Here is a 27,614-nt window from a genome sequence, read left to right as displayed (position 1 = left end):
ATGATTCTATGATTCTAAGTGAGGGGAAAAGAAGACAGCATAAGTGGTGGAGAAATTAAGAAAAAAGGGTGAAAAACATTTTCCTTCTAAAGACCATTTATATTCTATACAGAGCACATACTGGCATGCCTCAGCCCAGTGCCTACTGGGCAGGCAATTTTAATAGCCTTCCACCTCTCTTCTTCCCTGCAGCTGCAGAGCATCCCTGCTTATACTGTGGCACACTCATATGCTGAGAAGTAAAACATGTGTTTATGTTTTCTACTGTAAAACTGAATTTTGTTCAGTGACTCATTTCTGTTGAACTATCCCCAAAACTCTGTCCCTGCTGTCAGTTTGGAAGCCAAGGCTAGTGGTGGCTTGGTTACACCTTTCAACTATAGCCTGCTTTCTTTCATTCCTCTGCTGGGGTTTGGTCATTTTCCATTACTAACTCAACAACAAGCCCCTTTCAGCACGTCAGTGGACCAGACCCCAAGTCATATGTGGTCTCCCGCAACTCCAAACAAAAAAAGAAAAGGAATTGGAATTATTCCTTTCACACAATTCTGTGAAATAAAAAAAAAAGAACTTGGAGTAAGAGGCAATTTTAAATAATAGATTTCAAGGTTCAAAAGTGTCTTCTCATGACAACTATGAAGTGCTGCTGCAGCTCAGTTCTTGGGTGTGTCTGTAAAATCGGAGTGAATGAAAAATCAATAAGGGGAGGGAGAATCGTTCCTTCAGCAGACTGCATTAAGGGGAGGATCCCATCAAAAAAACCCAGGAAACTTTGGCTCTCGCTGTTTAAGATGAAACCCAAAAGTAGTTAAGTGAATAGGATTCTGTCAACTCAGAAGTTACAATAAATAGTAGTACCTAACCTAAACTGTGGCAATAAAATTATCTTGGAGTGACACATTTTAAGTCTCATGGATAATACTGAATGTCACTGTCCTTAAAGATCTCTGAGGATACAGTGCACTTCAGCTGTTACTCATTGATCGGATTTTTGTCTAAAAGAGACCTGATACGGCATCAGACTTATTTGCAAAAGTCAAAGACAATGCGTGTGTCACCACCAGCGTATCGCAGTTGTAATGCTGGGTTTGAAGTATCCAGTCATGGATCGCTGTCAGGAACTTCAAAAAGAAACTTAACCAGTAGCTTCAGGTTGTGCAACTTCTCAGCACATTTGCTGAGGGGAAGGCTCTCTGTTGTGGTTTAAGCACAGGCCTGGGAGCCAGGAGGTCTGGATCTATTCATCACCTTGTGCTGTGACCTTGAACAAGTCAGGTTAACCTCTCTGGGCTTCTGCACATCTGGTATTGTATCTACGTTTAGATAAAAGCATTGCAAAGTGTTGTTATTGTGGTCATAACACTTCTCTTCTGAAGGCATCTTCCCTTTCAAGGCAATGGGAATGTTAGAAGGATGAGCATGTTTTTTTTCCATGTGGAGTCAGTGTTAGTAACCCCTCCAAGTTCACATGTGCTCAGCTTTAGTATTATGGATGTCTTTCCTCCAAGGAGTAAGTGTCACCCTGGATGCAGACAAATCAGGACCCCATTCCCTCCACCTCACCCCAAAACTTAGGGTCTGTGAGGAAATAGCACTCCTCCTTCCTCACAGGGCATCTTTTTGGTTCTCCATCCAGACCCCAGTCAGCCAGGACACATCACCTAAAGGCTCCTGTGCTTGAGCCTGATGTGCCCCCAGAGCATCTCTGTGCAGGAGGGGGATGTGGAGGGACGGCTTGTGACCTGTTCCTGATCTCACTAGGTTACACAAGCAATGCTGCTTACAGGGCTGTGTGTTTTTGTATTAGACATTCCTGACAGCCTGGCCACTCTGAGGCACATATTGCACGCTTTCACATCCACATGTAGGTCCCCATGCAGACAACCAGGCATGCCTAGACTCCTAAGGGACCTTGCTGCAAAGCCCCAGGTCTCAGCAACCCTCATGGCCCTGGCCAGCTTCAGTGGGGGCTCAGCTGTTCTCCCCGTGCAGGGGAACAGAGGGGAATAAGCCAGGTCTGCCAGCTTGGTCTAAACCAACCAGTGTTTCTGTTAGTTTTTACTTGATTTAATGAAAGTATAACCTTGATGCAGCAGTTGCAAAGGCTGTGAGTGTGTGATGGCTGAGCAGTGCATGTCTAGTACATAATACTGTGAACCCATTGCGTGCTCTTCAGCAGCATGCAAGGCTGTAAACTTCCCTGCTGAAAGTGAAGTGCTGAGATGAAGCAGTAATAAGATATTCTCCCTCTTGTTTGTGGACACTAGAGGGCAATATAGTAATATAGTCCCCTAAATCTCAATAGTAGTGCTTGCAGCTCGAAGGTTGTGATAGGGATTGACATTTTCAGGTGCTTACCTGAATTGTTAGCAATCCGTCCATTGCTAATCATATAGATCTCTGGTGTGAACTACAAAGGACACTCACTCTTGGTTCTATGTTATAAAATACATGACTAAATAACATTATTGTGTCTGGACAAGGCAAAAAGAAAGGATCGCAGATTTGTTTGTTCTTTTCATGTTGCAGCTGGTTCTGGCCCCATTCCCTTCTGCGCTGTGCTTCCAGATCAGGCGGCAGAGAATTTGCACAGAGGTGACGGCACGTTTCCCTTCTTGCCACAGGGCAGGTGGAAGCTGGCATTTCGCTTTGTCTCTAGCCGTGCACTGGATAGTAATAGCTATGTAGAAAGCAAAAAAAAAAGCACTAAGTCAGGAGAACTGGATCGCTGAAGCCACTGGAAGATGACAGCATTCTTTGTGCAGCTCTGGGGGTGGCTTTTGTGCAGGAGGTGGTAGGTGGTTTTGATTTTCTGCTACCCTGTGACGATGGGAAAATAATAGTTGGAACATGAAAATTAAGAGCTGTTTTCTTTACTGCCTGAGACAGGGAGCTGTGAAATTCTGTCAATATTAATACCACAAGGGGTAGAGCAATGTTTTTATTAGGGTGTTGTGCTACAGTTTTTCTTTCCTGCAGCAGCTCTGACAGATAGAACAGCAGCAGGAGGTAGAAAAATAAAAGGAATTAACCTGAACTTTTACTGCAGGGTTTTCATCACAGAACAAGAGTGGGAGGCAAAAATAATAGGAGCACACTGCCATCAGGTAGAAAATTAATAATGTAGAAAACTGTGTAAGATCTCAAACATTTGATGTCACATGCTGTGTAATGGGGTTTAGCTCTCCCTGGTGCTCATAATTTTCAAAGAACAGCTGAGAAGAGGCCCTAATGCCTGAAGTCATTGCGAACTCTGGTTTTTCAACCTGAAGCAAGTTCTGGAACTGCTATACGAGTTGCAAATTTTGAGTGCATTTAGTTTGTGGTTGCATGAAACACCTGGAATATTGAGATACAGAAAACATTTCACCGTAGAAAGCTTTTGTCTGGTTGTCTTGACACCAGCCTCAATATATTTGCCCCCACCTCACTGTCATGTCAGACTGATCTTAGCTGGAGTCCTCAGTTGTTACTGTAATCCAGAGATGAAATCCTGCCCCCCAGCAGTCATGCCTGCTACTGTCTCTGCTTTAGGAGTTTTACATCTTTGGCAGTTCACAATTCTGTGACTAGTGGGTTGAATGAACTTCTTTTACTTGGAATTTAAAACCAGGTCTTGATCTCCCTTTCTTTTGCAACTGTTGACAAACTCAGTCTTTGTTTCTACTAAAGAAGGTTTTGCAGATGTGGCTGCACTGGCAGAGTGTAACCCTCCTAAATTTACTTCTTACCAGGAGGGCTTTTCTGCCTGTACAGCTTAATTCAGAAACGAAGTAAGGTAGGTCAGCAAAAGGGTTTCCTGCCAGTATGACAGGTACTGGCAACTGGTAAAGTTGCGTACTTTATGGGCAAGATATTTTTTCACAGTCCTGACTGGTACAATCGTTCAGGTGAAGCCTCTGATGTGTAGGTCAGGCCTCACTGACACTGGGGCAGTACCGAGTAGTAGCAGCCTCTCTGCTCCACTGGGGCCTGGAGAGGAGAGGCTGGCAGTGCTTCCCATTCCTTTTGGAAGGAACAAGCTCCAGATTTTTCTGATACCACAGTCTCTGCTGGAAGAAACACAGGACATGTCTGTGCATAAAATGAAGATGTGATATTAGCTCCTTTCTGTCAGCTTGCTCCAACTAGCTCCAAGGACTTTAGCACATAATAGCAACGAACCTGCGTACCATGCTCCTGCTCCCATCGCTAGCTCGCGCAGAAGCACCCACCGCTGCTGTCCCTTCCCTGCCATGGTTACTTGGGCTAGCGTGGCTGCCCTGTCCCCGGCACCGGCCGAGCCTGCCCTTGCTCCGAGGTGCTGGCAAGCACTCAACACCCTGCCTGGAGGGAAAATAGCCTTCTGCTCTGCCTGTGTTATGCTGCGATTTGTAACTTCGGAGTATGTGCGTTTTAAAGATTTGCGAGCTCACGCTGTCCCCCTGGGTACCTGATTTTTTCCTTATGCATTTCACCATAGTCAGGCAGGGTTGCTCTAGTTTGCCTTCTCTTTTCTCACACAGGGGGCCAAATGGTGATATGCTCCTTCGCACCTGCTTTGCCATTAAAGTCTGCCAGATATTTACCTACCCCTCAAATTATAGTTTAAGTGTTCTGTTTCATCCTTAGGTTGTTAATAAGTTTCAGGCTGAAGCCTGTTGTCAGATGGTGTTGCAAATGTTATTTCAATTACACACTAGTGCATTAGTGGCACTTCCAGTGGGGCGAGATTGCTTGCCAGAGAAAAAACAAATGTTATTTACAATAAAGACACTTAAGGACTGTTGGCATATGTGGCATCGCAATGTTGTATCTGCATGACTGCCAGTGAAAGCAGAGGTAAGCAGCAAAGGTTTCTTCCTACCTTTGACCCTCCCACTATTCGGCGGAGGGGAGCAGACAGCCTAGCTCTCAGAAATACTAAACCGATCCTCCTTGGTATTGCACAGAAGCAAGGGGATGAGGCTTTCAACTGGCATGTGTGCTTGTTGCCCATTTTTTAGCTGCTTGAACACATGCAGAAAAAAAGCCACGGTAACAGAAATTAGTTATGGATGAAACTTGTCTTGGAGAATGTTTCCTGAGAACAGTCTTGAGGTATTTTCCTTGAATTGACTGAATAACTTCAATCCCTCCTCTTTGTGGCGCTTTCATGAGATCATGTTCTGCAGTGTGGTTTTGCTACTGTGCATTATGTATTACTGATTAATTCCTAGCACAAAAGAGGCACCAAGGCATTTCCAAAGACACACAGATACTCACATGAACTCAGACAGGGAAACTGAGGTGACAAACCCAAACTAAGCAATATAATCACCAACAGATTTACAAATTAACTACGATATGGTAAATTTTGTCCAGGCATGCATGATATTCTGAGAACTTCAAGTGCGTGAGGCTTATTCCAGTCACTATCTCAAATTCATTCTCCTCTAAAAAGTTAGTCTTGGGAATAGGATGTACCTACACTAATACTGAGAGAGTGTTTCACTCAGTGGATCGTTGTTAAAGACCAAAAATTGGAAGTCGTATATCCCAAAGTAAAACAGTATAGTAGTGGGCCATATGGAAACAGTTGTTAAGTTTTATGAACAACTGATAGGATACAAATGTCTTTTTTTGTCTCTTCCTCTAGTAAACACTTCCAGAAGGAATCCAGCTTCAAATCATACACTTGCTTTGTGTTAGCAATAAACAGCCATTTGTTAACAATGATGTGTTTTGATAACTCTGTTCTTTGACATTTCAGGGTTTCTTTCTTTGAAATTGTTCCTCTGTGCTACCCAAACTGCAGTTAACTCTTCTCATGTCACTTACAGAACAGCTAGGAGTTCATCTCTTCAAATTCATTCGCACTGCTCCATATCCAGAGTATTTAATAACCTCAGTTTTAACATCTGCTACCCCAGGGTGCTTCCCAGCACATTCAGCAGTGCCTTTTTACGTATAAGGAAATGCGGCTTTTCAGCCCTTGTAGCCTGGGAAGGATTGGAGGAAGAGAGGGTCAAGCTGCAAAATCATTAACTTGAAATTAAGGGACAGAGATGTGGTAGAAGAATGGGACAGGAATGAAGGAGAATCACGTTTGTCATAGGCTGAGGCACAAAGAGGTCACCCAGCAGATACGTAGCACAAACCATGACCTGCCATGGGACAATCTAGAGGAAAGTTAAGCAGGAGCTCCATTTCCACTGCGTGTGGATGAAAAAGTAGGGACAAAAGCCAGAAAGGGCAGGCAAAAGAAAGGACACAGGGAACCACAACACATAAATCTGCCAGTGTGACACAGTTACATGTTATGGACAGCCACGTAGGCGCTTCCTTGTCTCTCTCTTTACTCAGTCTAGGGATCCGAAGATAAAGCTTGCTAGGCCAACTGTAACTGAAGGCAGCAGCTTATGGTAGAAGATTGTTCAGGATTTTACAGCCTCCAGTATTAAGTACTTGCCTAGTAGTATTACAGAGAAAATACGGAGATGCAGCGGAGAACTTTCTGACACCTTTCCCATACTTACAAGATGACCGAAGGTGGCAGGATCATCCAAGCACTCTGTGTTTTCATGCTGAAGATCACACCCCTGTGGTAACTTCTAACAATGCTTCACACTTTTATGAACACTCACCTGATTCACAGTTTCATGAAATAGTTAAGGAATAAGGGGATTTATATTTATTTCTGGTTGAAGGGTGAAATCATGAACAGAACAACATTTGCTTCCTCTGTTTAAATTTCAGTTGCTTTGTTTGAAACTGAAGCTCAAGGCAGAAGGCTTTGACGCTTACCTTTGGTTGGTTATTTTAAGCATTTTGTGGGCTGCAGCAGAGTAGGAGGGTATCACTGGCAAATACGCTTTGTATTTTTGACAGGGAGTCTTGTGACATTTCAGTAAGTTGGATCCTTATGCAGCAGAAGGACTGATATGTGTAGCAGCATTTCTCATGTGTGAGCTTCTTCATCTGGAAAAGAAACTCCTTCCTTTGGTAGTAAGGCAACTTTTGCATCATCCTTGCAGAATGAGAGAAGGAGACCTACTGGCTCAGATCCTGTAGATGGTAACATCATACAGCATGTCCAAGAGACATACCACTGATTCTGCCTGAGGATTTGTTGGCAATCTTTAAAAATCCAGATCGGTGTAAGTTAATGGTTTAAGGACATTTTAAAATAAGAGCAGGATTGACACTGTTGGGCAAAGCTTTAACTTAGGATAACGGGGTTTTTTTAGGGTTTCCACGAATTTGAAAGTGTGAGGACAAATGATTCACTTTCTTAGCGAAAGTTTCCCCTTCCCCCTCCTCTCCAAAGTATAGAAAGCCTAAAAGGGAGCCAGCTTCTGTTAATCTGTCCATGCATCCTCCCCGCAAGGTTTGCAGAGGTTTCAGCCCAAAACACATATGAGAGAGAAACTCCCTAATAAGTTCACACTCAGTAAGTTTACGAGAAAAATGTGTTGTTTTCTTTCTGAACTATAAAGTCACTGAGAATCTTATGCAGGAAAGATTTTGACACAATTACCTGTAATACAATTACCCATTATAAAGATTTTTCTAAGTGGAACTTACCTGGAAAGGATTGTTGATGATGTGCAAGGCAGAAGAAAAGCTCAAATGCTTGCCCTTAAAGCTGTGCCAGCTCTGTAGAGCTAAGACAAATAGAATTTTAGGTTGGCATTTTCACCTGAAATTAATGATGAGTAGGGCAGGAATGTGTATTGTAATAATCACTTTGCTGTGTTTCAGTAATACTGGATAAGGAAAGTTAGAGATGCACTCGAATTCTGAACTCTGCACTGTACCATGGCCTGGAGATGGGAAACAAAATGAAGGACACTTATTAAACATGGAGGGTTTGAGGTATTTGCACCCAAGTGCCACTGAAATTAAAAGTCAGCTGCACTCATTCTTAAAAGCAGAACTTGGTTTATGAACACCTGCATTTTTGGGGCTGACTATAGAATTAAGCAAATGATGACAGAAAAGGATACCACAGTGTATTCAAAATACCACAAACATAACCCAGTGCACTATTTGATAGCTTTTATCCTACAGAGTTCATAGCCCAGTTGAAATACCTTCTTCTTGAAATCTTTCTGATTTTCATAGGCCGTGAAAAGTATGAGTCAAAATATATTTTTAGCTGGTCGTTAGGCAGTTTTGGGGTTTTATTCCTATTCCATATATTTGTTTCACATTACTTATTTTTCCTACCTTATAAAAGCCACCAAACTTACGAATAGTGCTGCTAAAATTACTTTTGCTTCATATTGCTTCTAAAAATACCTTATTTTAAAAAATATGAAGATGGATGACCAGTCCTTAGTTTAAGGAGTGGAAGGAGAGGCTGCTGCACATTCAGTATTACTCTTTGCAGACCATTTCCTCACCTAATTTTCTTAGTGTAAATGTTATCAGTTCTATAGCTCACTCAAGCCTGGATTGTTTATACCTGTAAGAGAAAGCTTCCCAGAACCATACTGCAGGTGTCTACCTACTGTCACTCTTAAGAAAACTCTTTATTGGCAAGATCTTCAGGAGAAGTTCCTGATGATGTCCAAGAGACAGCCAAGAGAAGAGGTGGGGAGGAGAAGGGAGTTGTGTTATTCCTGTCTGAAGTGCTCACTGGGTGTAACCCTTTCACTGGATGTTCATTGAATGAAATCCTTTCCCCCACAACTAAAGCATTTCATCTTTTCTTCAGTGCAGGCACAAATTTCACCCAAGAGTTTCTTCCACTGATGCCAATTAGCTTTGGATCATACTCACTGCATGAAAAGATTGTCTTGGGAAACAGCAGAGAGGTAATTTCCTCTGCTAACAGCTCTTCAGAACAAGTAAAACTCAAATCCCACTTTACGGTATTTGTAGTATGATCTTTTGATCTGTTATTAATACTGTCAGCAATGGAAGTGTTTCTACCCTTTGCTGCCATGTAGCCTACTTGCAAACTAATTGATGTACCCTGTAACAGCTGAGAATAACAAAACTCTGCTTCTGTCTACTCTTGTAAGGATAGATTACTCATTTCTATTCCAGCCTTACAAGTTTGTCCCCCTTTCTAGGTTTCTGGAATACACATATCTTTCCATGCAAAGATATTTTTCTTAACCTGAGGGTCACCCAAGGTGGTAAATGATCTCCTCCTTGCATACCTTTGCCTGTGAAGCAGTGGATAATATATGGCAGGACTGATTTCTCCCTAAGACCTGGCAATAAGCACCTCCAGTGCCTGCAGGTCCCTTCACAGATAGCAGGCTGGAGGCATGGGGGGGGTTCTGCACACTCCTCTTGCTTTGGATTCCTGACTACCCAGGAAGTAAGAGAACAAAGGGACATTAGGTCGTTTCAAATATTAGCCTAAAATACAAACAACATATTTATTCTGGTGAAGGGTGGTGCTCTGGATCATGGAAAACAAAGCCAAAAAGAGAAGCAGAAGCAGAAAACAGCAGCCTGCAGTGTCCGAGTACCCCATGTGCATGGCAGCTGGCGCTCTGAGTGTGGACTTGGCCGTGATAGCCAAGGTGTTCTTTTGGCAGCAATCCCCTGCCCATGGAGTGAGTCTCCAAAACTACCTAGCAGAATAGGCAACTTAGTTTGCCACTCTGATTTGCTTTGGGAGCTCTTTTACAGTTTGAATCTACCCTGTTCCTCTTTTTAGGATGGATTCTCCTCTTCTGATCTGTCATCTCAGTCCTGCCACCCACCAGCAGGTAAATTTTGTGCCTATGAGCAAATGGCTGGCACCAAGCTCTGAAATTAAAAAATGCAAATATAGCTAGCGGGACCTTTCCTTCTCCCCAGGCTTCTCTATTTTATAATGCTACTGTGTTTCTTAATTAGCGCATTCCTTCAAGTTTGAATGGTTACTGCATTTTGTGAAATAATAACTGTACTTGTTACTGATGGTAACTACATTTCCAGGACTGTATCATATTTATAAATCACCTATCTGAAGTATTCACTATGCCTATCCTAACAAACTCTCAGCTTTCTGTTTGTTTTGGGTTATTCAAAGACAGCACAAACAATGTGCAGCAGTACAGGTGATGCTCTTACCAGTACTCTTTCCAGGTACCATCCTCCCCCCACTTTCGGTCAGGGACTCACTCCCATCACAGCGTCGTAGCCCTTTCTGTGCCGAGTCTCTGCTGATGTGGCTCCACGCTAACAACAACCACGCTTGACTGCAACAAATGCCAAATACACCTAGTAATACTGCAAGCAGAATGTCTTGTCTGAGCTCTAAAAGGCATAACTGAGAGAGCCAAATCAGAACAACCTCAAAGTGATTGTAACAACCAGCCAAAACGGCTGAGTGAGGAGGAAAAGCCCTATCATGCTTCATGTGAAAGTCTAACACATTTTGGTGACTTAGAGTCCAGTTCTGTGCTTTGACAAAAACATTTTATAAAAGGCAGAGTGGCATTTTCTATTGCCTTTATGGTAAGGATCAAACCAAAGTATTTGAGATAGGCCATTTCTTAAGTGCAAAATAAGTCACTATACAGTATCTCATTGGCAATAATGCGCCTATGTGAAGATTTTTTTACAATACATTTTAAGATGTCATGTATACAGATTATAAATACAATATTCTGAATACCTACATATTTTTCATATAGTTCCCATATCATTATTTTATCTGAAGATCAGGTGTCAGGTAGCTGTTCACAGATGAGACAAGCCTGGGCTCTTTAATGCCTTGCTGTGGTTCTTTCAACCTCCGCTGAAAACCTTCTGCACTTTCCAGCGCTCCCAATGTTCCAATTCACTGCTGAAAAAATAGTGACTTTATCGAATGCTTCCTGCTCTGGGACATTTTCTCTTCTGCTACAAGTCCACGGACTTCGGTAGTAATAGACCAGCTGAGCATTTGGTGAGTTACCAAAGTCGCCTAAGCCAGGAGTGATATTTCCACAGATACCAGCAGCAGCCTTTCTGTTGGCTGCTGTAGAATTTGGATCTCACCCTTAAGACCAGCCTGCATATACCTTACTCCTGAGGGTCAATACACATAGTTCATACAGTGGGCTTGTGCAGATATGCTCAGGAAAGTCAGGACATCTCCTCAGGCAAGTAACAAACCGAGCTTCCAAAGGGGAGAATGGAGCCTTTCTGCTTCACTGAAATTCTTTGAACACATCCACAGAAGCAGCAGAGAGAGAAGTACTCGCTCATAAATTCTGCCTGAAATCACTGTCAAATGCTGTAGGAGTCTGGAGGTCTTCACCCAGGATGGCTGAGCAAGGCCTTGTGCTTACAGAGCTCCCAGGTGCCCGAGCACACACACCTCCTCTCCTCACTCCCCGAATGCCTGCAAGAGGCTTGCGCCTGCGCCAGGTACCCGTGCTTAGCCTGGGGAGCTGAGGGACACCTGTGCTCTGTCACAAACGGGTTTTCTAAAGACAGAGTAAGGTTCCCGTGCAGATTTTTTGTAATTTATTTCCACATGGTTTTCCACAAATAACAGTTCGTCCACAGCAGTGCACACTTCCCTCACCTACTGTTGTTTGGAAGTCCAAGCCATGTCTTAGTTTGCAGGCATCCCGAGTCTGACTGTAGTACCGATTTATTTGAACCTTTTGCTTCTGAGAAAGTAATGTATCTGTCTCACGAGATTTAAAGAGTGGGCAGGCATAAAGTAAACGAAAACAAGTGTTGTCTAGCAAAGCAATAGGCTACATTCTTGATCATAAACCTGAAACATAGTTATAAATAAGAATGTTAAAAAGGAGGACATGAGATTAAACCAAAGATATATGTGAAATATTCTTGCTGCTTCTAAACTTTTCCTGAGACATCTCTTGGCTGTTACAGCCGAGGGCTAATCAACAGATCCAGGATGGTGCATTGGAGACGAGAATAAATTGTGGACTCTCCACACGCAGTCTCTGTGTTGGAGTTTCTCTAATACTTCAGAGTTGTCAGAATGACAATGTGTACAAATGATATGTCAAAGCAATTCTAGGACCTCCACTGTCTTATTAATCCGTTTTGAGAAATCTATTGTATTTGCAGCCTGGGTTGGCTGCAAATGTGCTTGAGACATTATAATGGATACAGTGAATGTGCTTGTAATATTGTTCAAGCCTGTCTGGGTTGGACTGTGCAAAGCCTCTCTTCATAGGAGAGGTGATTTTTTACAACAGCTATATCCTCCTGCTAATTACATTGCAGTCTTTTTCTGTCCTAGACAGAATGATTTGTAATGTGAACATTTCCTCCTTTTTGTAGGAAAATGTGATTTACATATTATGAAAGGCACTACCCGTATAGCATTTTGGGCTCACAAATACACTTACAAGACAGACACATAGCAAGCTCTCTATCTCCCTTAACATGAAAAACATTAAAATGTGACTTAGTATTTTGAGTTCCTTCTTTTCTTTCTCTGACTTTTGTCAGAGTTATTGGCAGGACTAACCACATTAAGTCAGACCACTGAATTTAAAGAAACGCTCTTCTCACAGAGTCTTTCTGGGTTCCACACTGAAGTAGCATAATTCCCTGTAACTATAAATCCATAATTTATTACATCAAATTTAGCTGTTATGGCCAGTTTTGGCCAACCTTTCACAGACCAACTTAAGCAGGAATAGGAGAAACATGAGGTGGGGAAAAGCCCAGAGTCATAGAGAAGTTCCAGAACGAGGGGAGGATGGAAAGACAGGGTTGTTTCATTTAGGGAAGTGTTAAATAGGGGAGAGCAAGGTGAGTGCAGGCAAAATAAAAAAATGGTTTAGGGACCATGTTTCAGACTTCTCCTGTTTGAATTTTCTTATAAAACAAGAAAAAAAGGAATTGTTCTTGATTACTTACCCAGTAAAATACATAGGCAGCAGCTGTGAAACTGAGAATGGTATTTTTCACATGGGGCAAAACTAACCTGTGGGACTCCTGCAGTGAAAAAGTATACTGAGACCATAAGTTCAGTAGGACTCGGGAGAGGATGGGACTTTTTCGGTGGAGCTACACTACTCCCAACAACGTCAACTGAAAGAATGGGAAACGTGTGCTCTAGGGTTAAATCAAATAGATGACGTGGAGGGAGGGAGGCTAATCAGCATCAGTAAAGCACTGATGCACATTCTTAGCTTTAAATATCTACTTAAACCCACTCAGCAAATCACTTTGTAAGCAGACACAGAGCTGTGAAGATGTGCTCAAGTTAGTTGAAGTTGAAGCTTCATTATTTGGTGTTTTGATTATGTGCCTGGGCACTTTTCCATAGTATGAGGCCTGGAATTGAAACATGCTGAGGGGTAATGTCAGCAGCAAGCATACTATCCATGAAATTATAAACCATGCAATACAGCAGAAAAACCCATAACGCATATATATATATCAAAAGATGTAACATTTGAAAGCAGTCCTTCCATTGCCATTGCCCTGGCTTCAGTTGATGAAACATCCACCTTGCAAATACATATGGTTATCATCAGGAATCAGGGCACGTTACTGACATGGGAGATAAAAGTGGATGACTTACAATCTGCTAATTTATGTGATTACAATATAAATGACTTTGTGCTATGTTCAGTTTCCTTCTTTGTTGTGAATCAGGCTCAGTTCAAGTCATTCTTGGGATCCATGGCAAATCCCTAAGGCTCCTTCATGTTGAAATATATGCTGAGGAGGGAAAGTCTGAGAAGAAAAATGAAAACCACAATAAAATAGGCCCTTGGTTGAGATTAATAATAAACCATTCTGACACAGTCTTATATCTTATGTATCATCCACAGTTGTTTTGCCTTTCACATCCGGGTGTATTTTGACTCCTCCTTCTTATTCAGCTTCTCTCTTACTTAGGCTTTGGATTCTCATAGTCTTCCTTAGTGCTGAACAGCAAAAATTTTTCCTGCAAGCCTGGAGGATCTTCTCTGTTCCTTTCATCCATCTGTATTATCTGCAGCAGAAGTAGCAGTGATTCTAATTATGGAATTTCTATAGTCATTAACATTTTATAAATTTTCTGTTTCTTCTTTGAGATGGTCCTATTGCAGCAGCAGATAGTCTCGCATTCCCCTCTATTACTGGCAAATTGTTAAGCATTTGGCATTCTGCACCCAGTGGAGCTGCAAAGAACCTCCCTTCCCCCATTTGGTACATTCATGGGTACCACTTTTCTGTTATTCTCTTTTTAAAATGTAGTTTGTTCATGTTTGTGTGCAGTATACAAGCAGGCAGGAAAACATCAGAATGTTAGTATCTAAGTGACAAGAGAAGCAGTAATGATTTCTATTTGCTCCTCACTGCCTTTCATCCCAAAGTTTTCCAAATATTAAAAAACCCACCAAAACCCCAAAACCCTCAGCACTGATCAGGCAGTCATTGGCAGTCATTGTGGGTAGCAATTTCATCATACTGGATGCATTGTACTTATTTTGGGTTGGAAATAAAAAAGAAAGCACAATTTCTCCAGGTGAAACACAGAAAAACACAGGAGATTAAAATACCCCAATAAACCTCATGCTGAATGGGGTAAAAAGAATGAAAGAGATCGGAAAGGCAGAACATAATAACCCTGGTTGTTGCCAGTATATAGTGCATCACACTAACATTTACAACAAGGTCTTCCGTGACTTTGAGTGACTTCCCCTGAAGCAGAGAAAACAATTTTGAAACTAGGAACTATCTGGAAGTGAGACCAGGCTGGCTAAATTGTCACGCAGCTCTGCACACTGAAATGCAGTCATTTTGCTGGTAATGCAATAGGACGTGGTGTCTCTTCAGTTAAAGACCCTTTTCCCATCAAAAAAAAAAAAAAACCCAAACAATTAATAGTAGGAGGAGTAAAAATCACTGTGAAATAAAATATCCAGGGGTTTTTTCACTTTGCATGCAGTGACCCAGGAAGGGAATGATAGGTAGAAATGGAATATCTGCACCACAGGTAAAGGCTTTTGCAATGAATGCAGGCTGCTGACACTAATTCTAGTGGTATTCAATGATTAGAGCATGTGATGAACAGATGACACTACTCTTTAAGGGTGAATTGTTTAAGATTCTCCCTGATTAGCAATAAAATATGACAAAGTTATGTTTGATAAGATACAGGGGAGATAAGGATGTAGTGAGATAAAAACGTATCGCTTGGCTCAATGCTAACGTACCTACAATGGTCAGATAAAATGTCATTATCTAGGTGTTGTCTTCATTGAGAAATAGTATCTGTTGGAGCGGTTGTATGATCCTCTACAAGATAAAGAAGGCTGCTTTTTAAGCAAAAGGACTTAAACCAATCCTGTTGCTTAGGGATTTAGACAGTTTGCAATAAGACATTAACTGGCAGTAAAATCGGGTGCAGCTTAATGTAGGTGGTATAGATTGACCAAAGTGCAAACAGCTTATTTTCTTAGCTTTATATATATTACACACTGCCAGAGGAGGGAGAGCAGGGTCAGAGCTCTTTAAAATATATAGCATTAACTTAGATGAAGTAGTGAGGATTATTATTAATCCTGTTTTACGTACACTGAAACATGGAAATTAAGGGCCACATTTCATCTAAATACATTCCTATAAAAGTTAGAGTTCTAGTTTGGGGGATTTCCCTGTAGTGCTTCTGCAGTTAATGGAAAGAGATTGGCCTAAGGGATCCACATCTGGTTCCTGTCCAGACAGCAAAACATTCTTATTTTTTAAAGTAATTTTCAAGTAAATCTTTACACTCCTAAAATAATGACATGGATGCTGGCTATCTGTGAATATCTGTTTGGATGCTGTTTTGGACTGAGCTCTGTTGCATTTATCTCAGCAAAGCCAACTTGCACTCCCAACATGTACCCTGTTGGTATTTCATGTCCTCCTTTTCTGTAGCCCTAATTGCACAAATAAGTACCATATGCTTCTGCCTGTCTTCTGCCTTTGGATTATCTTCAGCTGATGCCCTGTTTGCTCTGTCAGACACAAAAGTATCATTCAGAAAAACGTCTCCCACAGGTACGCCTTCTATGACCTTATTTTACACAGATTATATGAGTAGCTCTTAAATGTTGGGATGACAAAAACTATTCTGAGTTCCTGATTAACAAAACTAAGCGTCTTTCCTCCTGTTTGACTGGCAAGAACTTACTTCAAGCTTAGTCATGCAGTGGTCTTAGCTCCTTGTAGATTTAAAGCTGTGTTTTGATTCTTTCATCCGTCTCGTGCAAGCCTTCCACGCATGATACTGCTTCTCTACTCGCAGTCTTCCTTGTTCGTCTGAACAATCTGGAAAAGAGCACAAAATAAGCTTTTTGATGGGAAGAAGAAACCAAGAAAAAGCTTGTCAATTCCCATGTACAATCTTGTGCCTTGCGGAGTATATCTGTTTTTTTAATTAGGGTTTCTAAAGTTCCTTTAAATGCACTAGCTATGCCCTATATGGTGACTAAAGGCTTCAGCGAATAGGGCCTGAGAGGCCTTATAAACTTCCAAGCTCCTATAAATGCATTTGCTTACTGATTTGCCCTTCTTTTCTTTATGCGTTTGTTGTTGTTGTTTTAATCCTCTCTAGAAAATCAATCCTGGAGAAATGCCATTAGTGGGGGAAAGACTGAGCAAACAGCAAGTCTTATATTTATTTCTGATGAAGTGCTGGGTTGTTCCTAGAGATGTCTGAAAGAGCCAGAGAGCCTGGATTCAGTCTAAAGCTTTGTTTTTTAGGTCTCCATGAGCAATATTCCGTTTGTTTTACATTTTGCGCTGGAAATGCTAATATCCAAGCCAGGTTTAAATTGACACTGAAGAGTTATTTCTTTTCAGTGAGTTACTACATGAAACAGCTATAAGTTATTTGCGAGGTGTTCTATACATAGTTAATCAGAAAAAAATCGCTTGGCGTTTGTGCTGTTTATTTGCATTAGGTGGTATGGGACCTAGATTTATGTTTTGAAGCTTTGAGGAACTGCGTGTTGCATTGCTGAAGGCTTTAGACTGTTCTATGAAAGAAAAGCAGCTGCTGCCTGAATTATTACACATATCTGAATAACAAGGCCCCAGCCGCATTTGCCTCCTGCCTGTAACTGCAATAAAAGGTACTTGCAATTTTAATTACTTAGAGCAAAATTCAAGTGATTTGTTAGTATCAACAGAACCCTAGGACAGAATTATAGTAATGTTTTATATACACTTGGGGGAACACTGGTGGAAATAATATGCAGGGTATAAGTCTGCTTTCCCACTGCTTCACAGTTCAGTGGAAATTTAACCCGAGATCCAGACCTACATCTGCTGGGAGTGGGAGAGGGAAGAGGAGCACAAACAGCCACCCCAGGGGGAAAGTTTCATTGTTCCAGGTCTCGGGAGAATGATTCTGCATCAGTGCAGAGGCTGGAGCCTGCCTAATGGAGGTTCAGTACAGTCGAGAGGGAGATGGATAGGCTGTCTCTTGCTCTCAGGTCCCTTATCCTACCGTCATCCAGGCATCTGTCCAGTTCCTAGCAAAGATCAGAGCATGCCTCATCCTACTGTAAGTGACACCAGAAGCTGATGTTCCCCTAGGGTTGTGCTAAGACCATAGGGTACCAGCCAAGGGAGCCTCAGATGAAATGCCAGTCTTCACCCCACTACTCCTACTTCATATCCATGTGCCATCCAGCAAACACTCCTGTGGCTGTTATCTGACACGTTTGGTTTGTGTGACGGGAAGGATACAAGTCATCTGGATTCTCCAAAGAATTTGTCCTGCTGGCCGTGGTGAAAGGATCAAACTGCAGCTAAAGAACAAGTTGGAAGTCTCTTTGCACAAGGATACATGTTAACCCCAAACAACACGTTATAGGACAAGGAGCCTCCTTGTAATAGTAATCTGTGCTTTTAGTAGCCTATTTTTTACTCCAGCTGAAAGGAACAGGATTTGCTGAATTCCCACGCTCTATCTGAAGCACACATGGACTTCCCTCACAATAGGCAGGTGCTTCGGTTTTTCTGTATTAACCCGATATTCTTCTTATTTCTGATTCCAAGTGTGTTTTGTATTTGTGTTCTGATGCTTGCCTGAACTATTGTCCATCTGTCTGTGGCTTATGCTGTCTGGTGGTCCTCTCTTTCCTTCTCTATCTCGGATACTTCTGCCTAATGCTTTGCCCTCTTTTAGCTTTCCTATGGATTCATAGCTTATCGTGACCCACTCTCCTTCTACTCTATAAGCTAATATTTTTAATTTGTCTACTTTTTAAATTTAGTTTCCTTTTTAACAGTTTTATTATTACTGTTTTATCAGCAATGACAGTTCCAGTGTTGAGTGCATTGAGTGCAATGGCAAAGTTCCCATTAGTTCAAAAGAAAATCGACTGAGTCATGGGAATGTAAAACCATGTGCGTAATCTTATTACAGATATCCCTGGTACTGTTAATTAATGATCCAGATTCATTCCCCAAAAGCATTAACCAAATCCAGTCTAGAAGTTGAGGGATTAATGATAAGCAGCAGAAAGTCTTTTTATAAAGAGCTGTCTTGTTATTGTGTAAAATACAGGGCTTATAGCATAGAATGACACATCTTCAATGCTCACAGCCATTGTCACGTAAGCATGACACATGAAGTTTCTACTCCAGCATTTTAAAAAATCGTCATGCCTATTTTAACAAAATCTGTACAGATTTAGCAATTACTGGCTAGCAAGAGACAGCAAGGACCCATTATACCTGCTTTCTTCTCATACTGCAAGAGAAAAACAGACAAGATCCACCGATGGGCATTTATGTCCCAAGGAAAATTGTAGAAATCTCTGCTTTTTGCAACAATATGTAAATTGCAAACTCCTAAACGTTGGCAGGAATCAAGCTGACAAAGGATAAAAGTTGTGTATCATACAGAACCTCCACAAACAGTGCACAAACCTTATGCCCAGGTGGGTGGGGGGAAAAGAAGATATCTGTAATAAATTTGTGTGCCGTAGTATGGTCCCAGCTAAAAGTAGAGAGAAGCACGAGAATGATGAAGAGAAACCATCACTTTCTCTCTGGTCCTTTCCTGACCTCCTTCACAGACCCTCAGGCTGTGGTTCCCCTATATCTGCTGAAATGAAAGGCAATCTATTAGACTGTCTCATCAATATCTGGGCAGTATGTATGAAATTTTTTAGCGCTAAGCTCATTTGCACTGAATTTCCAATCTGAAGAATTAAAAAAACCCACAAGGTTTTTGCTTATTTTAGACTAAATAAATTCATCAAATAGGGAACATAATGTTACAGTCCTGCCTTGTTTATTCAAAGTATTTCTGTTGGAAAAACTTCCAGTTTCCTCAGTCTCATGAATGTTTTTTGAGGGCTACTACAAACATAATGTTACAGTCTAAGTAAAAGACTGAATTCAGTATACTGGGGTATACTCTTTGCTGCCTCTGCATTCATCTGACATGGCTGCACTGAAATCCATGGAATTATTCTAGTTTTACATTGTTATGAATCTCCTGACTGCGTCCATAGGCCTTCATATAAAGTACCTTCTTTCCAAAGGGACAGAGCAGCCCTCCTTACTTTCCAGCCACAACCTCGAGCTCGTTTCCCACCTTTAACCCCGCTCTCTAATCAAAACCCCCATGGCCTTGAAGCAGCCCAAAGGACTTAAACTTTCTCCATGGTGTTTCCCATGAATATGAGGCAATATACGTTTGCTGTAGGTATTCATCTGACATTGTATTGTTCAGCAATGCACTTGTGAGGTTAAAATCATTCACTATACAAAGATATATAAGATTATGAATCAATTTATGAACACCTAGAATATTAAGAGAGGTAATTCTTGGTCTACAAAATGCTGTTTCACTGTCATTTCAAAAACTCAGATTTAGCGTATGACCCAAAGATTTTAATTATTCTTGCACTAGTGACAAACGGCAGTAACAATACATTCACCCTCTGCACTAGTAATAAATTCATCCTCTTTATTAAAAAAGTGTGATAAATTATAAATATTAAGCCTGTTAGATATACTCCAGGTGTTTAATAACAATAATGCTTGGCTGTTCCCAGGGCTTTTCAGCATAGGATCTCTAAAGTACATTAAGGAAGTAACTAAGTTATGTCCCTGGGTACTCATGAGTAACTTGTGGCAGAAACTTAACTCATGCCCTGTGTCACGATAATGGCAGAGCCTGAAATGGAGTGGGAGGATTGCACTGCCACTGCTCGTAGCACACACCAGTAGGTACTTTTAGATTTTATAATAGGCATCCCCACCCCAGCGTTCTCTCCCTTTTCCTTTTCCCAGTAGCTGAAGGCAGATACTCTTCTAGGAAGCAGGCTTATATTGCTGTCTCATATTATAATAAAATAGCTGGGGCCCAACTGTATTAGTATCTCCCTTAATAGCAGTTGAAAGAAGCAAGAGGAGAAGCCCCCCCAAAAAAGAGAAGTAGCCAGTGGGCTCAAGAAGAAGCAATTAGCCTCTCCAAGAGTGGGAGACTGGAGTGATTAGTATTGCAGGGTAGGGAGGATATACTTACGAAACACTTGGTGCTAAAAGGTTCATCCTGTATAATGGCTTTTAAATAAAATCTACGCTTGAAGGAGGAACTCAGTGCGCCAAATTGAATGGTCTCTCTGAGGGCAATCAGCACAGCTACTTACTTTAAGCATTTCAGTGAGAGGTCGCAGGAAAATTAACCTGTTGCTTTCAGGGATCTGACTTGCTGCTTCCCGAGAAATTAACCCAGAAGCCCCCTCTGCCAGACCTTGCTTGGAGATCCTGTAAGGAAGCAGGGCAGACTTGGAAAATTTGGGGAGAGGCTGTGCCTAGGGCATTATTTTTCATCCTCATCTTGAATTCTTCTGGACATAGCACCGATAGCGTGCACAAGCGGAAACTTAAAATCACAGAGCCAAGGGTAGGAGAGCTTGAGAGGTGCACAGCTTCTGGACAGCTACAGCAAATTTACTTTGAAGCTGTAAATTGTGAGGTCTAAGACACCTCCAAAAATCCCAGTACTAGTTCTTAAGGGTTGTGATGGACATGAACAATAAAAAAAAGAACCCAGAGTTGAATGTTTTTTTCTGTTTGTCTGTGTAACTTTGTAAGTGGATGTGGCATTCAGTTCATATTGCAAGCTTTTTAGTATTAGCACTGGGAGAAATCTGACAAAGGAAAGACATGAAAGAGGAAAGGAAAAGATAAGGCAAAGAAAAAAAGAACAAAAGAAATACTGCCATAAAAAGTAAGAAGAAAGACAAAGTGCAGAGTGTACAGTGGAGAACAGGAAAAATGTAATTATTTAAAGTATTTAAAATCAGTCTTCCTGGTAAAAGGGCAACACAGGAATCGGTCTGGACCTGCTGGCTCTTACACATCTTTGGATTTTAGATAGGCAGCAATTTTCTTCCTGGCAAATACCTGGCAAGTTATTTATGTAGGCTGAAACCCTCTCCAGTCCACAGGCCACTGGGAGTGCTTACATCCTACCTAATCTTCGGTTCAAGCAGCTGGCAGTAAAACTTCAATTTGACAGACGTCGTGATTTTCATCCCAGAGCGCTGTCCATAAAAAGGGTGACTTGAAATAGAGAATATGTTTGCTCAGAAGTGTCCTTACTGTTATTTTCTGAAAGGTCTTTGGATGTCCCTTTTTTGTCTCATTTTTTGTTCTTTTCCTGCCTGATACTACCTGGGAGGGCAGTGCAGAGTTCTGTAAATATTCAGGTGAGAAGGAGAAAAAAAATGTGATTCTGTCTTCAGTTCTCATGGTCTCTGCTTGTGTGTTTGAGGCCGGGAGCATATTTGCTCAGTCAATTCTGAAAGAACCTTTTCTTTGAGGACAAAAGCTTGCCTCACAGATTGAACTTATTTCTTTTCTTTCTGAGCCAGAGTCTGAACAATAGATTTTTTAATCCTGTTTTTAGGTTTTAGATTTTTTAATTCTGTTTTCATATGTTCTGACTTCAGATTTTTTTCACCTATTTGTTTACAGTGCTAGAAGTGTGAGCTACTGCCAAACATAGTCTCCTGGCCTTTGCATCTTTACTAGAGGAGTCAGGTCCTCCTAAGCTGGGACGTTACAGCAGTAGAGGTTTAATACAGCTTACACACTGTTTCTGACAGCGGAAAACATGCACAACTACATTTAAATGCACTTCACATCCAATGCTTTACAAAGACAACTGGCCAGGAGTGGGCTGGTGGTGAAGGATGTAGAGGTGATGCCCAGTTATTTTTAATACTGTATGTATCCTAGATAATGAGAGGGTTAAGCAATAGTTGTTACTGAACCGTTGATACTGATGGCGTAATGATGTAGTTTGTATGATTTGGGGTCATTAAGGTCTTGTAGTTAGACAGTGTCCCATATGCAAATATGCAAGGAAAAGCAATTGCCTGACAAACCCAGGAGGGTCATTAGAAAAACTGCCAGGCTGTTAGGATATGAGAACGCTACTTTCTCATCTCCAGCCACAACTGCACAGGGAACTGCTAGCTTTGGGAATCGACATTTGAAATGGCTCAAAAGCGACAAGAGACAGAAGGAGGGTTGGTGGAGTTGTCAGGAGCAGCTAGAGAAGAGCAGCTTCTACCAGGCAAAACTGTTGAGCCTGCTGGAGTTCCCAGGGAATGACAAACTGCAGGAAGACAAAAGGGTATCTTAAGTGTTTTACTGGTTTATTCCTTTTCAGTTTCTCCTGTGTTCTCACCACTAATATCAAGAAATGCTATATATTTAGGTAGTGTGATCGCCATATTTCATTATAGGTCACAGCTTCTAAAGGCAAACCTTGCAGGTGGCCTCACTGAACAATCACAGTTGCCACATGAGGGGTTGTTCCTGAGCCACCTGGTCCAAAAGTGGGCAGTTCCCTTAAACTGCACCTGTGGAGAGGCAAAGGTGTAGAGCCAGTCCACTGAAGGAGCTACGTGGGCATCATGTAATTGTGACAAGAGCCATGCAAATTTGCATTGTATCCATGGGCCGTTCACCTTTAAACACCTGTTCTCAATCTATTGTCGGTCGTAGGAGACCCAGTGGCCTTCAGAAAATGAATAGTCTCTGTCATATTTCTCCTGCATGTCCATTTTTGAGGAAGTATTGCCCTAAGCTAATACCAGTCCTCATTTCTCCTGTGTTGCCGAAGACAATGAAGGCTGAGACTGAGTGGCTTTGGGATGCCCTTGACCCCCGGCAGTGTCAGACAGGTTTGAAGCAGCTTGGCAAACATCTGATTCCCTTGTAAATGTAAGGCTTCGTTCACAAAACTTCACAATCCCATACCTGCCCATGGGCACTGAATTAACTTTTCTTTAAAATTCAAAGTAGCATAAAAATTGACAGAATGTTTCCCTTCCAAAACATAGTTAAGATGTGAATGTTTGCTGTCAAAATCCTAAAGCACAAGTCTGAAAATTAAAGTTATATAGTCTGGTGTTGAAACTCTTGACACTTAAACTAGCTTTTTTTCTTACATTTTGTGGAATTCACCAGTATTATTTGAAATGCAGCTGTTCTTCATGCGCAAAACCAGGAGAGCTTCTCAGAAAATATTGGAAACAGTTGATATTTTATGAGATTTGCAAATCAAATTCATCACTAGTGTCTCCTCCAGTAATGCTTACAGCAGTTATAAACGGAAGGTTAAAAAAACTATGAGGAAGATATTCTCACTAGGACTTTGCATCCGTGTCTAGGAACTGTTGGATATATGGTCATACATACAATTTACAGCCTTTCTGGACACCTCAGATTTGGCTGTTATCTGTAGCACTGTATATGTGATCAAATTTGAAGAGAAGGCATTCAGGTGTAGCAGTAATTCTATAGGAGTCTCTGGTCGGTGCAGTCTGGCGAACACCTCTAGCCAGACAGGTTTTAATCCCTCCTCTTCCCTTCACTGCCTCATTCTGTGAAATCAGGACATGATACTGAAAGTAACTGAACTGTTTCGGAATAGGGAAGATTGGAAAGACGTCGTCCTTATGGCTAGGCTAATATTGCAAAGAAAGACTGTACATAAATTTGACAGAAATGTGAATTTGTTCTGAGTGCAGGTTGTGAATGTAGGAGGCGTGCAAACAGAATAGTGGTGGCTGGTCACCAGACAGCACATCTAAATTCAGATTTCAGAATGATTGCAGGACAGCAAACATCGCTTCCAAAATAGCTTTTATTTGTGTTGGAAATGTGCTTTTGAACTCTATGGTTTTTTAGTTGGGAAATAAAAACAGATTAGAAAGTTATTAGATGGTAGCCAAACAAAACTAACAGAGCATTCAAGTAGAACAAGCTCCTCACAAACAGATTAATAATTATCTGTGGAAAATATTTACCAAATAACTTCAAATAAACTAGAGGAAAGGTTGATCTGTTCCTGACAGATTGTGGGCAGTGTAGGTTTCATGCATGTATTTGTCTCCTGGCAGATGAATTCATTCTGGTATGAGATGGAGCCTATTAGGAAATTGGCTACACAAGTAGAAGTCCACACTCCATTTCCTTTAGGGTTGCTAAGCACAACAATTATTGCCCTCAGTGGTAAGGCAAGCACTTAAATTAATAAATGTCCTATTAATGAGTACACTAAACATGAAAATGTCTGAACTGGAAAAATACCAACCGTGCATGTTACCAACTGGGCGTGTGTTTCATGTTGGTTAAACAAACTAGCTAATAGGATAAAAGTCAAAGGTTGTAGCACACATAACTATGAGAATTTTGTTTTGTCTTGAATCTACCTTTCTATGTCAATAAGAAATCTTTCAGAAAAGTGGTGATGATACATGAGCTTAAAAGCAGTATGATGCTGGGTGTTAGCACGCTCTTATATAGGTTTATGTGTAAAAAACCCAACCCAACAACTATAATTTCTTAATCTAAAATGAAGAAGGGTAAGACTGTAACAAAACCAGTTTCGTCAAACTACAAATGCTACAAATTCTTCAAACTGGGCAAATTCTAACTTTCTCATCCTGTTTTTTTAATCTGACTTTGCCTTTTTCACATGAAGCATCCTTTCTCTTGATCGGAAATGAAAGTCTGCTTTCTCCAGTTTTCAAGCTTTGAGAGTTTCCTCTCCACATTTGTAAGCTGTCTGCAGCCCAGACATCTACCAGCTTCTCCTCTGTTGACTCTTGAATACGGAGTGGTGGTGTAAAGGAAAAAAGCCATAAATTTTACTTGAAATTTTACCTGAGTGCATCAGTTTTGCATTGCTTATACTGTAAGATGCTTACTGTAAATTAAATCAAATGTAATCCAGCAGCAAATGTGTCAAGGCTTGGGGAGGTGGGGAGGCTGCAGCGTGATACAACTTACAGAAAGTACCAAGCCTGCTGCCAAATACAGCTCTCACCATAGAGCCTTTGGAATACAGTCCTCAGGCACCCTAGTCTTCATTAAATAAACACCACTTACTGTTACTGTGATAAGTGGCTGATATTTTTATGTACAGTGTAGGACGGGGGCCTAGTGTGGATCTCTGGGGTGTGTGTGCCTGTAAGGGCAGCAAGAGAAATCAGAGACTGACAGAGTTAAAATGCTCTGGGATCAGGGTCGAGCAGAGCCGTATGAGACTGCATCAGCCCCAATTAGCAATACTTCACACACGCATTGGGCGAACGATTTCCAAAAGCCTGCAGGTGGTTGGATGTCCCATCCCCAATTTGAAACCAGTCTTAGTTGGATACCATTTGTCCTTGGTGCCTTTGAAAGCTTCTCTGGGGTGACTAAACTGAACGCTGAGGAGAGGAGTCTCGAGTGCTGTGGTCGTGCAAGGCACCATCAGAGGAGGAAGGAGGACAGGAGGTTTGAAGGCTTAGATGCCTCCTAGCTCTCTCGCAGCACCCGCTGGCAGAGGTGCGCCAGTCTCTGCTGGGCAGTGCGCTTGGACACCACCCTCATCTAGGCAAGCAGAGGTCCAGCCAGCCGCAGGAGGTAGTTACTGCCATACAAGTCTTCGACGTTTGGAGTTCTAGGCTCAAATAAGACATTGCAAGCCTGAAACATGTTAACAACTCTGCAAACCCTGCAATATTAAATATATGCAGAGTTAAAATAACATGCCATCAAAAAAAAAATTGTCTTGTTTTCAATGTGATTCTCTAGGTGAGCAGCACCATCCTCCAAGTAAATAATGTACTTACTGTGCCTTTCCTTTAAAAATTAAGAGAGCATAAACCTTGCAGAGAGGAAAGAGTTTAAGTGCCCAGCAACAAAGACTTTTTAATAAATATCCTTTTACTTCTTATGACTGTCCCATTGATTATAAGATACAGCCAGTAGAGAAGTCCGATTGTCCTGCCCTGCACAGCCATTGGCCTCTAGGAAAAGTAGGTGAAATTTGGATGTAAAATGCTGATTTAGTAGTTTCCTGCTTACATAGCAGAGGCTCAGATGATCCTGGAAGGTAAGCTTAGAGCAGAAGCCAGCCAGGGTTATCCGGGTTCTGTTCCTCACTGATGTTACTTGGTCATCTGAATCTGAGGGAGCCGTTTGCATTCGGTGGCTGTATTTTACCCACCAGTGAGCCTGAAGTTTCTTCACAGAGGCAGTGTAAAATGAATTAATATTTTATAATGTGCTTTGAAATTCTCCGATAAAAGGCATCGCAACATTGCAAAATAGTTCATGGACAGAACCATCTGAGGTGAGATCTGCCCCTTTTTATGTAACTTCTTTCAAAGATCAGAAACTAATTGGACTCCGAGATGAAATAGTGCAGGGAAACAAGATGCACCCACAGTGCCCAACATGCCTATGATCTGTAACATCACAGGAAGCTGAATGGATCAGATAATTCTACTAAGAAGGCCTGGGAATAACCATGAAAGCCTTTTTTTTTTTTTTTTATTTGACCAAGCTGAGCTTTTGTGGTGTTAGCACTGAGCACATGAATATACTCTCCAGAAGGATCACTCTGAAAGGAGCCTAATGATTTTTTTTTTATAAAGCTCATCTCAAAGGCTGACACAGAAGAGGCATAGGAAATACAAACTACTCCGAGCTTCATCAGACTGCAGATCACCAGATGAGACCTGTGCAATCTAACAGTCTGGATCTGACCCACCAAGAAAGCTCGCCTCTTAAATATATAAGAGCTGTCCAGATGGCACAAGTAAGGTGGTGTTTTCCCATGGTTTGCTAAACGGTCTATCGGGGCTGCTTTTCAATAGCTAGTATTTATATAATTAACAAATACTTTGGAATGTTTGTAGAGTATTGATGGCTGCCCAGTCTTGTTTGCAAAGTACACTCATTTTAATTTGGCCGAATCTTAAGAAATGTTGAGTATTTGCGTCTTTTTCTGCTGACGCATCTTGTATTTGAACCTGGTAAACGTGCCAAGTATTTTCATATCCACAGAAGAAATCACTAGGAGTAAAGGGTGCTGAGCTCCCCGTGCTCAGCATCTTGTGAAAACTGATTCTTTGCTTAAAGCGATATAATCTTTTTTATGTGTTTCATATTCATTCCTTAGAATCTGTTCTCTCCTGGATCCACTTGCATTAAGTCTTGTTAATTAATACCACTTACACTTCTGCATATCGACAGAAGGGTAAATCTACCACACATTGTTGGTATGTCATGACTGGGGGGGTCTTAAAATTATTTGTGGGGGAAAAAAGACCACCATAAAAAGTTGCTACATACGAGCAGCATCCAGTTGTGAAATACCACATTTTACGTAACTTGTGTGTAGGTATGGAGGTATTTTGTTCCATGCCTCA

Source organism: Pygoscelis adeliae, unplaced genomic scaffold (assembly GCF_000699105.1).
Source record: "Pygoscelis adeliae isolate BGI_AS28 unplaced genomic scaffold, ASM69910v1 Scaffold77, whole genome shotgun sequence".
In the NCBI taxonomy this organism is placed as follows: Eukaryota; Metazoa; Chordata; class Aves; order Sphenisciformes; family Spheniscidae; genus Pygoscelis; species Pygoscelis adeliae.
The sequence above is the reverse complement of the archived record's forward strand: the minus strand, read 5'-3'. Positions refer to the sequence as shown.